The sequence below is a fragment of the Macaca fascicularis genome, chromosome 7 (genome assembly GCF_037993035.2).
Source record: "Macaca fascicularis isolate 582-1 chromosome 7, T2T-MFA8v1.1".
NCBI classification, from domain to species: Eukaryota; Metazoa; Chordata; class Mammalia; order Primates; family Cercopithecidae; genus Macaca; species Macaca fascicularis.
The window spans coordinates 109,472,298-109,484,616 of record NC_088381.1 but is presented as its reverse complement, the minus strand read 5'-3'; the positions used below and the strand labels follow the sequence as shown (position 1 = coordinate 109,484,616).

General features: G+C 34.4%; 1 non-coding gene across 1 annotated transcript; it reads right to left on the bottom strand.

Annotated features, from left to right (window-relative positions):
- Positions 1 to 9,653: 9,653 nt before the first annotated feature.
- LOC123574980 (small nucleolar RNA SNORA31) lies at positions 9,654 to 9,784 on the bottom strand. The gene has a single exon (XR_006700153.1). It is a non-coding gene; the product is annotated as a small nucleolar RNA SNORA31 (small nucleolar RNA).
- Positions 9,785 to 12,319: the final 2,535 nt, after the last annotated feature.

Here is a 12,319-nt window from a genome sequence, read left to right as displayed (position 1 = left end):
AACTGAAGCCACAGACTCCGGAGGCACAGGGAGAAATAATGCTTCCATCCTCCTTTCACTTTAAACTTGATCACTTCTGGGACTTCACTGGAGGGCGGTGGAGTTGCACCAGCCTGGAGTACAGGCAGATCCCAGTGAGCACTTCCAAGTACTTTAGGACGTGGGGGTGACTCCGTTTTCTTCAGGATTGTCCCACTTGCCATCCTTTCCAGCCGAGCTGATAGGAACCAATGAAAGTCTAGGCGATAAGGATTTTCCGTTACCTCAGGGATCAAAGTGTAAAGTGTTGAATGAGAAACCCAAAGACCTTGCATCGCTGGGCTGAATAACTTTCTGTTTTCTTTTTTATGTTGTCCAGACTGAGGTAGGGAGGGGACACACTAAACTAGCTGTAACAATTCAAGGGTTGGGAGAAAACAAAGTTCAAATACTATACTGGAATTTTGTGTGTGTGTTCTCGTTTTAGAAACTGTGTGTGTGGGGGGGGGGGGGACAGCTTGAGAAAGATGAAATCGACGTTTCCTTAATGCTGGGAGTAATAATGCTTAACTTTTCATTGTTCTTTCAAGCCCTACCAGGCCCAGGAAAACACCTTCTTTCTGTTTCCTGTAGCCTTCCTGTGTATCATGCATTATATTTGAAAGTGCCTTTCTCTACTTTCCTCATTTTATCTCAAAAATCTCTGCTACAACCAGATAACTTTCACTCTCCCGGTTCAGCATTTGCTCTTTTCCCTCCTACATAAGCTGATCAGAATTTGCAAAGAGAGGGGAAGAGGAAAGCTTCTATTTTGTTTCATGATTGTTGCTAGAAAACGGCAAGACCTCGGGAGAGACACCAGGATATTCTTTCCCAATGGAGGTCAGAGCTAGCAAAGTTTTTTTTGTTTTGTTTTGTTTTTTCTTTAAATTTTATTCCCCAGCAGGTCAAAAACTAGGATGTTTGCAAAAAGAATTTCTAATTTGCTCATAAAACTATTGTTATTAGCCACTCTGAGGTTGGCATAATTTTAAAAGTTCAAACAAGTTCCTTGTAGAATAGGGTTCCTTTAAACATTGACATTTAAAGAGAAGTAATTTTTTTCATAAATAATTTAGATTTAACTCGTTACCTCTATAGAATATCTGCCTTACTTTGTTAATGTGTCCCCTGATGTACTCCATATGTCAAATCACTTTTAAGATAATGTCGATTTTCTTGTTCTCCCAGGTCATTTTTCTGAGGGCCAATGGTGATAAGTGTTGGTCTGCCTATTTTCCTGGAATAATCCACGATTTGGGGAAAGAAAGAGTATTTTGCTAATTTCAGGTAATTAATGGAGATGTGAATGTTTTTCAGTTAAAGTGATGAATAGCAAAAGATAACATGAGTTTCTCTTTATATTGTTATTTAATATTTGAGTTTCTCTTTAAAGTAATAAAAAAGTTATGATCTAATTTTTTTAATGGCGTTAATTAGTTTGCATGAATTATGAATTTTATTTACATGGATTAAAGCATGTGCTAAGTTATCACTTTAATTCATTAATTTGTTTTATATATAACTGAAGAAGCTTATTGTAAATTGGAAATACCTTAACTTCAAATTTCCTGGGTGAGAAATCACTACTGAGTTACAAGCCTTTGATTATTTTTACTAATATAATGTAATATAATATAATAAGTTATCTGACAGTTCAAAACTGGAAGTTGGTATGAAGAAACAAGGAAATACAAGTTTCTGAAATGAAGGGATATCATTAAAAACAAATCCGAGTTAAACAGAATAAACGAAATCCAAACATTGAAGTTTTTTATAAATCTACCTAGTTTTGAAATATAAAAAGAAGTGTGCTTATATTAGGAGCATATTTCCAATGTTGCAACTGACCTTGAAGTCCTAGAATACAGTGTATTTTAGCAACTAGATCTCACTAAAAATATATTTCAGCTGACTTCAAAACAAAGTTGAAGACCCCAGCATATTTCTAGCATACATAGGTAAACAGATTTCTCATTGGAACACAAAGAACCAAATGTATTTAGTATTTAATCTTCTTTTGAGTTACAGAAATATTTTTTTCTTATTTTATCATTTCTTGATTTTTTAAACTTGATTTATATAAAACACATTTCCTTTCCTTTCTTTCTGTATCTCTGTCTTTTATGTTAACCTTTATAGATCATAATAGTGAACTAAAAGATCAAGGTCTGCTTGATGAAAACTGGAACTAGCACTGAGAACCCAATACATTACCGGATGGAAGTGGACATTTATTTTACTAAGAAAAATGGGTTTTGAACCTAATTTTTTGAAACAAAAATACAATGTGTTATATCCTAAATATAATCTCTCAGCAGAGAGTTTTTGAGAGAGATCAAAGGAAAAGAATTATTTCAGAGATAAGCATTGCTGTAGAGAAAGGACAATTCTTAATACTGAAAGTTAGAAGTAAATTTTATCTTTCATCTCCATTAATATTTTTTTCTTGCTTATTTGCTTACACCTTGATGTCAACTCCTCACATTTGTCTGCTGCTCCTATTTAGTTACCCAAGAGCTCCAAAATGCACCATGCTATCGAGGACTATCTAACCCAAAGAAGAATTCTATGCTATTACAATTCAATTTCTACTTCTCACCAAAACTCCCATTAAGGCATAGTAGACAGATCTAGTTGAGCTTTTAATAAAAAATAAATTATATCAGACTAATTTAAGCTAAAGTATGAATGACTAGCAGCCTACATCAGGAATATGAAGCCACCTTAATTTATAAAAAGTAGACTTTCTAGCAAAGTATGTTAATACATATGGGAAGCAGGGCCACCTCAATTATTCTTACCTTGTATACCAAACTGAATGATAAGCATGGTACTATATTTTATATTTTCCCTTTTTGTGTTTTGATAATGCTGTTGAACAACTATTCACACCTAGCTTTAGCCTTTGAAAGAAATATTTTTAAATTTTACGTGTGTGTATAGCTAGCATTTCAAAAAGATTTCCACTAAGTAGTGAAACTGTTTTCTAAATGAATCTAGTCGTAAAGCAATTATCTTAAAAATAAAACATCAGAATAATTGTTATCATGACTTGATTTAGGAGTACAGGTAGGCACACCAAATCATATTAGGTAGAAATAATAAGCTGTTTGAATGTCTATGGCATTCATTTTTTCAACTTACTTACGTTAAAAGCCTGATTAAGAACTGTTGTCATGCCAGACTCCTATTAACACCAATAGGGATGACATGTGACGTCGTGTCTGAGAGGCAGAAGGAGAGACCCAGAGTCAGTGAATCAGACACAGAGTTTATTGAGGAGTTATATACAGTTCGGGCCAGGAGTGGTGGGCTAGACAGGAAAACTGCTACTGTTTATAAAAAGCATTCAGGATATGTAGTGTTTTCATTTAGGAATCTCTAGCTAGCAACCTACGTTTTACCCGAAACAAACATCCTCAGTCCCCTTTATGGCCTGAGTTCCAAGGTATGGGCAAGGGGTTCAGAAGTCCCCCATAGTTAAGGAGTGAATCTCTAGGTTGGCCACTGCTGAATTTCTTAGGTCCGAACTCCAAACAAACCTTCTTCTTACACCATAGGGACCTTCTCAGGGTATGCTTGAGTTATTGCTATCAAGTGCATCTGCCGTACAATGACATAACAAATATTTGGCTTTTTAGCTTTAGTTTGACAGGTTTTCTTTTTTTTAACTTGTTTTTTCTTTTATTATTTATTTATTCATTCATTCATTCATTTATTGAGATGGAGCTTTCACTCTGTCACCCAGGCTGGAGTGCAGTGGCACGATCTCAGCTCACTGCAACCTCTGCCTCCCAGGGTCAAGCGATTCTCCTGCCTCAGCCTCCCAAGTAGCTGGGATTACAGGTGTCTGCCACCACACCCAGCTAACTTTTTGTATTTTTAGTGGAGACTGGGTTTCACCATGTTGGCCAGGCTGGTCTCAAATTCCTGACCTCAGGTGATCCACCCTCCTTGGCCTCCCGAAGTGCTGGGATTACAGGCGTGAGCCACCGCACCCAGCTTTTAACTTTTATTTTCAGTTCAGGAATATATGTGCAGGTTTGTTACATAGGTAAACTTGTGTTATGGGGGTTCATTGTACAGATTACTTCATAACCCAGGCCTTAAGCTTAGTACCCATTAGTTATTTTTCCCGATCCTCTCCCTCCTCCCACCTTCCACTCTCACAAAGGCTCCAGTGTATGTCGTTCTCCTCTATGTGTCCATGTGTTCTTATCATTTAGCTCCCACTTATAAGTGAGAACATGCAGTATTTGGTTTCCTGTTCCTGTATTGGTTTGCTACGGATAATGGCCTCCGGTGCCAAATTAGAAAACTGAATCTGTCTTCAAGGTTGAGGCAGATTCAGCTTCTTAATTATTCATCTTGAAAATCTGTCCTTGAATTTCAGGCAGGTGGCCACAAGTCGGCAGTAATGTGACACTCTCACGTGGTTGTAACCACATGGTTGGACTTTCTTACAAGCCCCCATAGATTTAGAAGGAAGAATTAATTTTAATTTATTTTATTAAAGATCTGTTTTATTAAAATAAATGATGTGTGGTAAGTTTTATTTACATGAAATCAGATCATTTCTTTTGGAGCAATCATTTTTAACAAATTTCTAAAACATGATTAGGTAATTTGCCTTTTAACCTCTTCACTGGTTCTTTTTCTTTTCCCCTTTAAATCACGGCCTGTTTAGAGAGAAGACTGAGTTACTGTTTTTTTTCTTTTTTTTTTTTTTTTTTTTACTGATGTTTTGCTTCCATAATATTCCTGGCCCTGTAACTGACTGCAGTCTTTTGGCTAGCTTGGTGTTAAAGTTCTTTTGGATTTATATCTCAGCTCTTAGTGACTGTGACTTCTGTAATGAAAGGGAATCCTTTCTGCGACTGGTTAGCATCAAACTTCTTTCTCCACAAAGGTCCTTTATTTCTCTGCTTGCAGTTTTGTTCATTCCATGTAAATTCTTTGAATGCCTTGTTATAGCACTAAGCACTGGAGAAAGAAGACTGACCATAATTTTCATGGCCTCTGTCCCTCATAATAGAGCTTACTATCTAGTAGAGGTTAATAGACCAACAAATTAGTTGTTACATTATGATCTTGCTTTTATTTTGCCAACTACAATTTGTTATCAAGCCCAAGTGTGTTCTTTTGTGAGACCTCTGGAACCACCTCCTATTAACTCCAGTAATAGCTTCTCTATTGCACTTAGTTTCTGGTTTATTTTTCCCACATCCATTCTAACTGCCTTGGGAGGTAGTCTGTGAAACGTCTGTATGAAGTCTTTTACTGCAGTACCAGGTATAGCCCAGGGTATTACTAAACAAAGTTTTGGAATGAAACAAACCTGGGTTTGAGTCATGGTTCTGAGATTCACCATGTTACTTTTGTAAATTATTTACTCACCTGAATCTTCAAGTTTTAATGCATGTCAAATAGAAGGGAGAATATTTATATTTAGGGTTGATTGACAGTTATTAATGACTACCTGTATATAAACTACCCAGCAGAAGTAGGTAATCCATAGATAACATTTCTCTTCCCTGTCATTAGTCTATCTTAAATTGTGTATGAATGTCTAATATCATATTAAAGCATTGTACCGATAACCCAGTTTCTCAAAATAAACTACTTTTTAATCAAGAAAATCTGCTCATAAAAACTTCTTGAGATAAAATCCTTGAGAAGACACCTAAAATATTCTACTGATGTTTTTATTTTCCCTCATATTATATATATTATGTAATATATGTTATCCATTATATATAATACATATACCAAATTATATATTAATTCAAACATGAAATTTAAGCGAAATTTTCAATATCCAACTTGTTCTCCTCAGATGCCATTTGTTCTCAAAATGCTTTTTAGAAGTTTTGTACCTTAAATTATCTCCCCTTTAAAAGGGCTAGTTTTAGAATGAAGTAATCAAAGAAGTTTCCTTGGATTTTATACAGCTGGTCTTTGGCTTTCAGACTAGTTTCTCTCTCTCTCTCTCTCTATAGGTATATATACACACTCTCTCTGTCTCTCTCTCTATATATATATGTATATATCAAGTCCAAGTTTGTTCTTTTTTGAGACCTCTGGAACTACCTCCTATTTACATATACACACAAAGAATCTCCATCATTAGGTATTTAAAACTCATCAGAGGGAAAAATATTACACTAATTGTTACAAATATTAAGAAATTTGTTGAAAATAAAAATAGGGTAATATGAAAATAAACATAGAAATATTAAATATAGATTTTAAATTATTTACCATCCGTTTATTAAAATAATCATGAACATTTATATTTGTAGAAAATGTGATTAGTTTAATAGTTTTTAAACTGCATTATATTGCTATGCAGTATTTTTCCACTTTATTTAAAGTAAATGTGTCTATTGTCAACATTAAACTATTAATTTAATAAATTATTAATTGAGCTATAACTAGTATATATTTAATTTCTGCTTGGATATGCAAAAACATAAATTATTGTTTTATTTTGTGTTTAGCTTGGCATGTTTTAACATTTTGTAATATTGTAACATTAGAACATTTTAAAACCAAAAAATATATTGTTGAAAAATTAACATGACTCTGATTATGAGAACTTATTATATATTTTATAATAGTGTTATTGTCAACAGAATTTAGGAAATAAAAGAAATTGCATGAAAAATTACTGTGAAAAATTATATGGCATTGTAGTCTTTTCTGTATTTTTTTCAAATTTGTGTGTCCAGCTTACCTTTTATAATTTTACAATTTTGAGGATTTGCTACATTTTCTTGTTGAATATTTTCAAGATTATTTTATTTTTTAATACTAAATAATGTAACCAAAAGTGTAAAAATATTAGCATTACATTTATTCATTCATTCATTTTCATAACAGTATGCTTTAGGATTAGGTACCTCCTGATATAGACTTCATTTACTAAGATATATATCACTCTCCAGTTTTCTTTCATATTAAAAAGTTTGACATATCTAGAACGGAACAAAATGGAGAAAGCAAACAATAAAGGTAAACTCTAAGTTAATAGTTATTCAGTAATACATAAACAATTCTCTGTATGTTATCTAGAAATGCTTTTTTTAAACTTAAACACTGTATTTTCAGAAACTTTGTCCTATATTCCACAGAGATGTTTATTTTATATTTTTAATAAGATAAGATGAGGGTAAATGAATGATTTCTTAAAAAGAGAAGTAGTCATATGTAAAACATGCACATACCCCCAGGCACATATGATGGATCTTTATAACACACTAAGGTTTTATTTTTCAGTTTGGTAAATGGTGAGATGCAGTTTTAAATCTTAACTTTTTCTAACATGTGAAAATGCTCATAATGTAAAAAATAAAAAATTTACTAATTTTGAAATAGACCCTTATGTGAGGCAGTGAACTAAAATAAGGCAGTTTCTTTTTCTACTGACCTCATCTTGGAAACTTTGATTGGATTCAGTAGTACTACGCTTCCTTATTCATTTAGAAAATTGCCAGTGAGCTATGAGATGGATTCCTCAACCTCTTCAACTCATTTCTGCTTATTGGGTTCTGTCTTTATAGTATGCAACTAAGTTCTCTTTCTTGCTTTTGTTGTTTAAAAACTTCTGATTTATGCTTGGTAAGAGGATTCTTACTCTACATGTTATTAAAAGTGTGTATAAATGTGATTGCTAAACTGCCCTGAGCTTCTAGTCTCTACCTAAGTATGGGGCAGCCTTGCAGGAGCAGTCACGGAGCAGCGGCACCGCTGGAGCTGTAACACTGCCTCCTCAGTAAAGCTGTTTCCTTCTACCTCTGGCTTGCCCTTGAATTCTTTCCTGGGCAAACTCAAGAACCCTGGCTGGCTTAGCCCCACGTAAGGGCTTGCCTGCCCTGTGTCGGAATGACTCTCTTTGGAACTGGAGAATTAGGAGAGTACCTCTTTGAATAGTTAGGAAAGAAGCTTCTGGAAAATGTTGCACAGAACACTCCAGTTGAAACTTACAGTGAAACTTTAAATGCCAAAGAAGAAAAACAATATGTGTAGAGTGGCCATGCCTACACTAGTTTATGTAAATGTGAAAACATTCTTCTTTGTAAAAATATGCAAGGTGATTTTATAATCATAGAGCAAATGCTTAGTTGAAGTGGCAACTACTCTTTGAAAGCTAATATTGATTTCCCTGAAAATATTTTTCTGTTTTTTGAAATATATAGTCTTGGACACTTTGTTGATTGAAAATCTCTCCCACTGGGGCTCATTTGCTTTCTTTTCTTTTTTTTTTTTTTTTTTTTTTTTTTTTGAGAAGGTGTCTCACTCTGTCGCCCAGGCTAGAATGCAGTGGCGTGATCTGGGCTCACTGTAAGCTCCACCTCCTGGGGTCACACCAGTCTCCTGCCTCAGCCTCCCGAGTAGGTGGGACTACAGGCACCCACGACCACGCCTGGCTAACTTTTTGTATTTTTAGTAGAGACGGGTGTTCACCGTGTTAGCCAGGATGGTCTGGATCTCCTGACCTCGTGATCCGCCCTCCTCAGCCTCCCAGAGTGCTGGGATTGCAGGCATGAGTCACCGCACCCTACTTTTTTTTTTTTTTTTTTTTTTTTTTTGCCTTAGTGCAATGCATCTATGCCATGGTATACACTAAGAAGTAAAAGCTCAGATTGAAAGGCAACATTGATGAGTGCAGTCCATAAACAAAAGTCCAGATTTGAACAAAGTTGTTAAACTTTGGAAAAGAAAATGAGTGAATATCATCCACAAGGTACTGAAGTGTATCTGTGGTTTCAGCTATAACCCAGTCTGCAAATTCAGAGTTTCACATTCTATGTAGATCACATTTGTATAAGATGATAAGTTTTTTCAAATGTAGTCAGTACAAAGAATCCTTAAATTTATGTTTTGTCTTTTCAAATTTAGTATTTATTATTTCATATCTTAAGTGTCACAATGCATAAGATAATGTGCCAGGCTTTTTTTTTTTTAACCATTTGTTTTGTGATATCAAACACCTGCCTAAATTTCTCCTCTTTGATTTTAATATTAACTAGAGCCATATGTTTATATACATAAAATTTACATGGAACATATTGTTCAATAGGGGTAGATCATATTTATTTTAAAATATTTTTTTGTTGTATTTGTCCTAAGCTAATAACTGTGAAATAAGTGAAACAGAATACCTGCCTTTAAGAAACTGAAATCCAAGACAATCAGAAGTCTTTTAAATTTAGCAATCATGATAAAAAGGCAACTGATTATTCCCTGTTCTGATTCTGTTTCAGACTTCATAAGCATGAAGTAATGATGAAACAATCTTGGTGCACAGTCTATTAACCTTAACTCCAACTGAATAAGTACTTTATCAAATCTGACATTTAATTGTACTATATCTCTGATTTAGTCAACATTATAATGACACAATTCACATTTACTCTTAATTTCACATACAGCCCCTGTGATTTATACTTGTTATTATAATGAAAATGTTTTGTTGATATTTACAGTCTAAGAAGATGAAAAGTAGTTTATAAATGTATTTTTAATTCAAATTTTAGATTCCTTTATTGGAATAAAACAAAATATTTGCTGTTTACAAGATTGTTTCTGTGTCATGAACATTATCTCCCTCCAAGCCATGTTTCTGGAATTACTGTCCTACCTAATTTAATCTTGGCTGTCACAGTCAGACAGACAGAAAGTGTGGGACACTTTTCTTGCATCTGTAGTGGAAACATTAACAGCATCCAGTAACTGCTCCAGGTCTGTCAGATAAATACATGATTAACTGCATTTTTGTTTTTGCTTATACAAAAAATAATATATGCCTTTAAACAATATGAATACATACAGGTCAGTAATAATTACTTTACAAATTACTCCATTTATTCGTATCTGGAAATGCTTGAATTTCCCAAGAATAAAAACTTAAAGTTAGAAGAGGATTTTTAGATCAGGTATTTCAACTACTATTTTTAAGTTTAATAAAACAAAAACAAAACAAAACTAAACTAAACTGATGTCCCAAAACTGTAAGCTTGGAGAGAAGCAGAGAAAGGAATAAATCAATTAGACTATACTGACTCCTCTTGGCTCTCCAAAGCATATTAATGAGATTCCTTGTTGTGATGAACAGAGATTCACCCACATTTAGAGAAAAGACGTTTGTTTTAAAAAATATTTATGGAATTTGAGTAGGAAAAGATAAATTGCAGTTCTAAGTAAACATAGTAGTATGAGTCACAATTTGAAGTGCTGTGAAGAGAATCATTAATCTAAACAAGACAGAATTTATGAGTTCACAATTAAATCAGGTGCAGTAAGAATTATAATAATTTTTAAGTTGTACTCTTTCTTGAAGAGGAGGCGAATTGGATTATGGATTAAAACATAGGCCAGTGGATATTCATTAGGATCCTGAAACCTAGCTGTGCCTTGGATTAAACCTATGATTTTCTGAGTATAGGCAGATCGTAACAAACAAATCAATGCTGATAAATAATGAAGTGTTCTTTTCCATCAACAATGACCTCATATTCTGGAATGAAGAAAAGAAAGACATAAGTAAATGAAATAGAGTAGAATAAATGGGTATGTGTGTGTCAGTGTGAGGGTGTGAGTGTGTTTGTGTATTACAAAAAAAAGGAATAATTATGTGGCAGATCAGGGAACGTTTGCAAAAGTGGACACTTGAATTGGGTCTGAAACTGTAAGTAGGGATGACCCACACAGTGAGGTAGAAAAGGGTATTTTAGGCAGCAAAGATGACATGAACCAAATAGAAAGGTACAAGGCAGTAAGCACACAGGATAATGTGAGGTTAGGCCCTGTTGTGTTTTTTGTTTGCTTGTTTTTTGTTTTGTTTTTTGTTTTTTAACTTTGATTTTAAGTTCAGGGATACATGTGCAGGTGTGTTACATAGGTAAACTTATGTCATGGGGGTTTGTTTTACAGATTATTTCATCACCCAGGCATTAAGCCTACTACCCTTTAGTTATTTTTCCTGAACTTCTCCCTCCTCCCACCCTCCGCTCTCTGATGGACCCAGGTGTGTGTTATTCCCTTTATGTGTCTGTGTGTTCTCATCATTTAGCTCCCACTTATAAATGAGAACTTGCAATATTTGGTTTCCTGTTCTTGCATTAGTTTGCTAAGGATAATGGCCTCCAGCTCCATCCATGTCCCTGCAAAAGACATGATCTCATTTTTTTATGGCTGTGTGCCATTCCATAGTGTATATGTACCACATTTTCTTCATCTAGTCTACTGTTGGTGGACGTTTAGGTCAATTCCATGCCTTTGTTATTGTGAATAGTGCTGCAGTGAACATACATATGCATGTGTCTTCATAATAGAATGATTTATATTCCTTTGGGTATATACCCAATAATGGGATTGCTGGATCAAATGATATTTCTGTCTTTAGGTCTTTGAGGAATTGCTGCAATGTCTTCCACAATGGTTGAACTAATTTACACTCCCACCAGTAGTGTGTAAGCATTCCTTTTCTTCCACAATATCAACAGCATCTTTTTCTTTTTTTTTTTTTTGATTCTTTAATAATAATCATTCTGACTGATGCGAGATGGTATCATTGTGATTTTGATTTGCATCTCTCTAATGATCAATAATGTTGAGCTTTTTATCATATGATTGTGGGCCACACATATATCTTCTCTTGAAAAGTGTCTGTTTATGTCAGTTGCCCATGTTTTGCTAAGATTCCTTATTTTTTCTTGGAAATTTGTTTAAATTCCTTAAAGATGATGCATATTAGACCTTTGTCAGATGCATAGTTTGCAAAAATTTTCTCCCATTCTACAGGTTGTCTGTTTACTCTGTTGATAGTTTCTTTGTGCTGTGCAGAAGCTCTGTAATTTAAGAAGATCCCATTTGTCAATTTTTACTTCTGTTGCAATTGCTGTTGGCATCTTCATCACAAAGTCTTTGCACATGCCTATGTCCTGAATAGTATTGTTTAGCTTGTCTTCCAGGGTTTTTATAGTTTTGGGTTTTACAGTTAAATATTTAATCCCTCTTGAGCTAATTTTTGTATATGGTGTAAGGAAGGAGTTCAGTTTCAATCTTCTGCATATGGCTAGCCAGTTATCCCAGCACTGTTTATCTAATAGGGAATCCTTTCCTCATTGCTTGTTTTTGTCAGGTTTGTTGAAGATCAGATAGTTGTAGCATGCACTCTTATTTTTGGGGCCTCCATTCTGTTCCATTGGTCTATGTGTCCTTCTGTACAAGTACCATGCTATTTTGTTTACTGTAGCCTTGCAGTACCATTTGAAGTTGAGTAGCATGGTGTCTC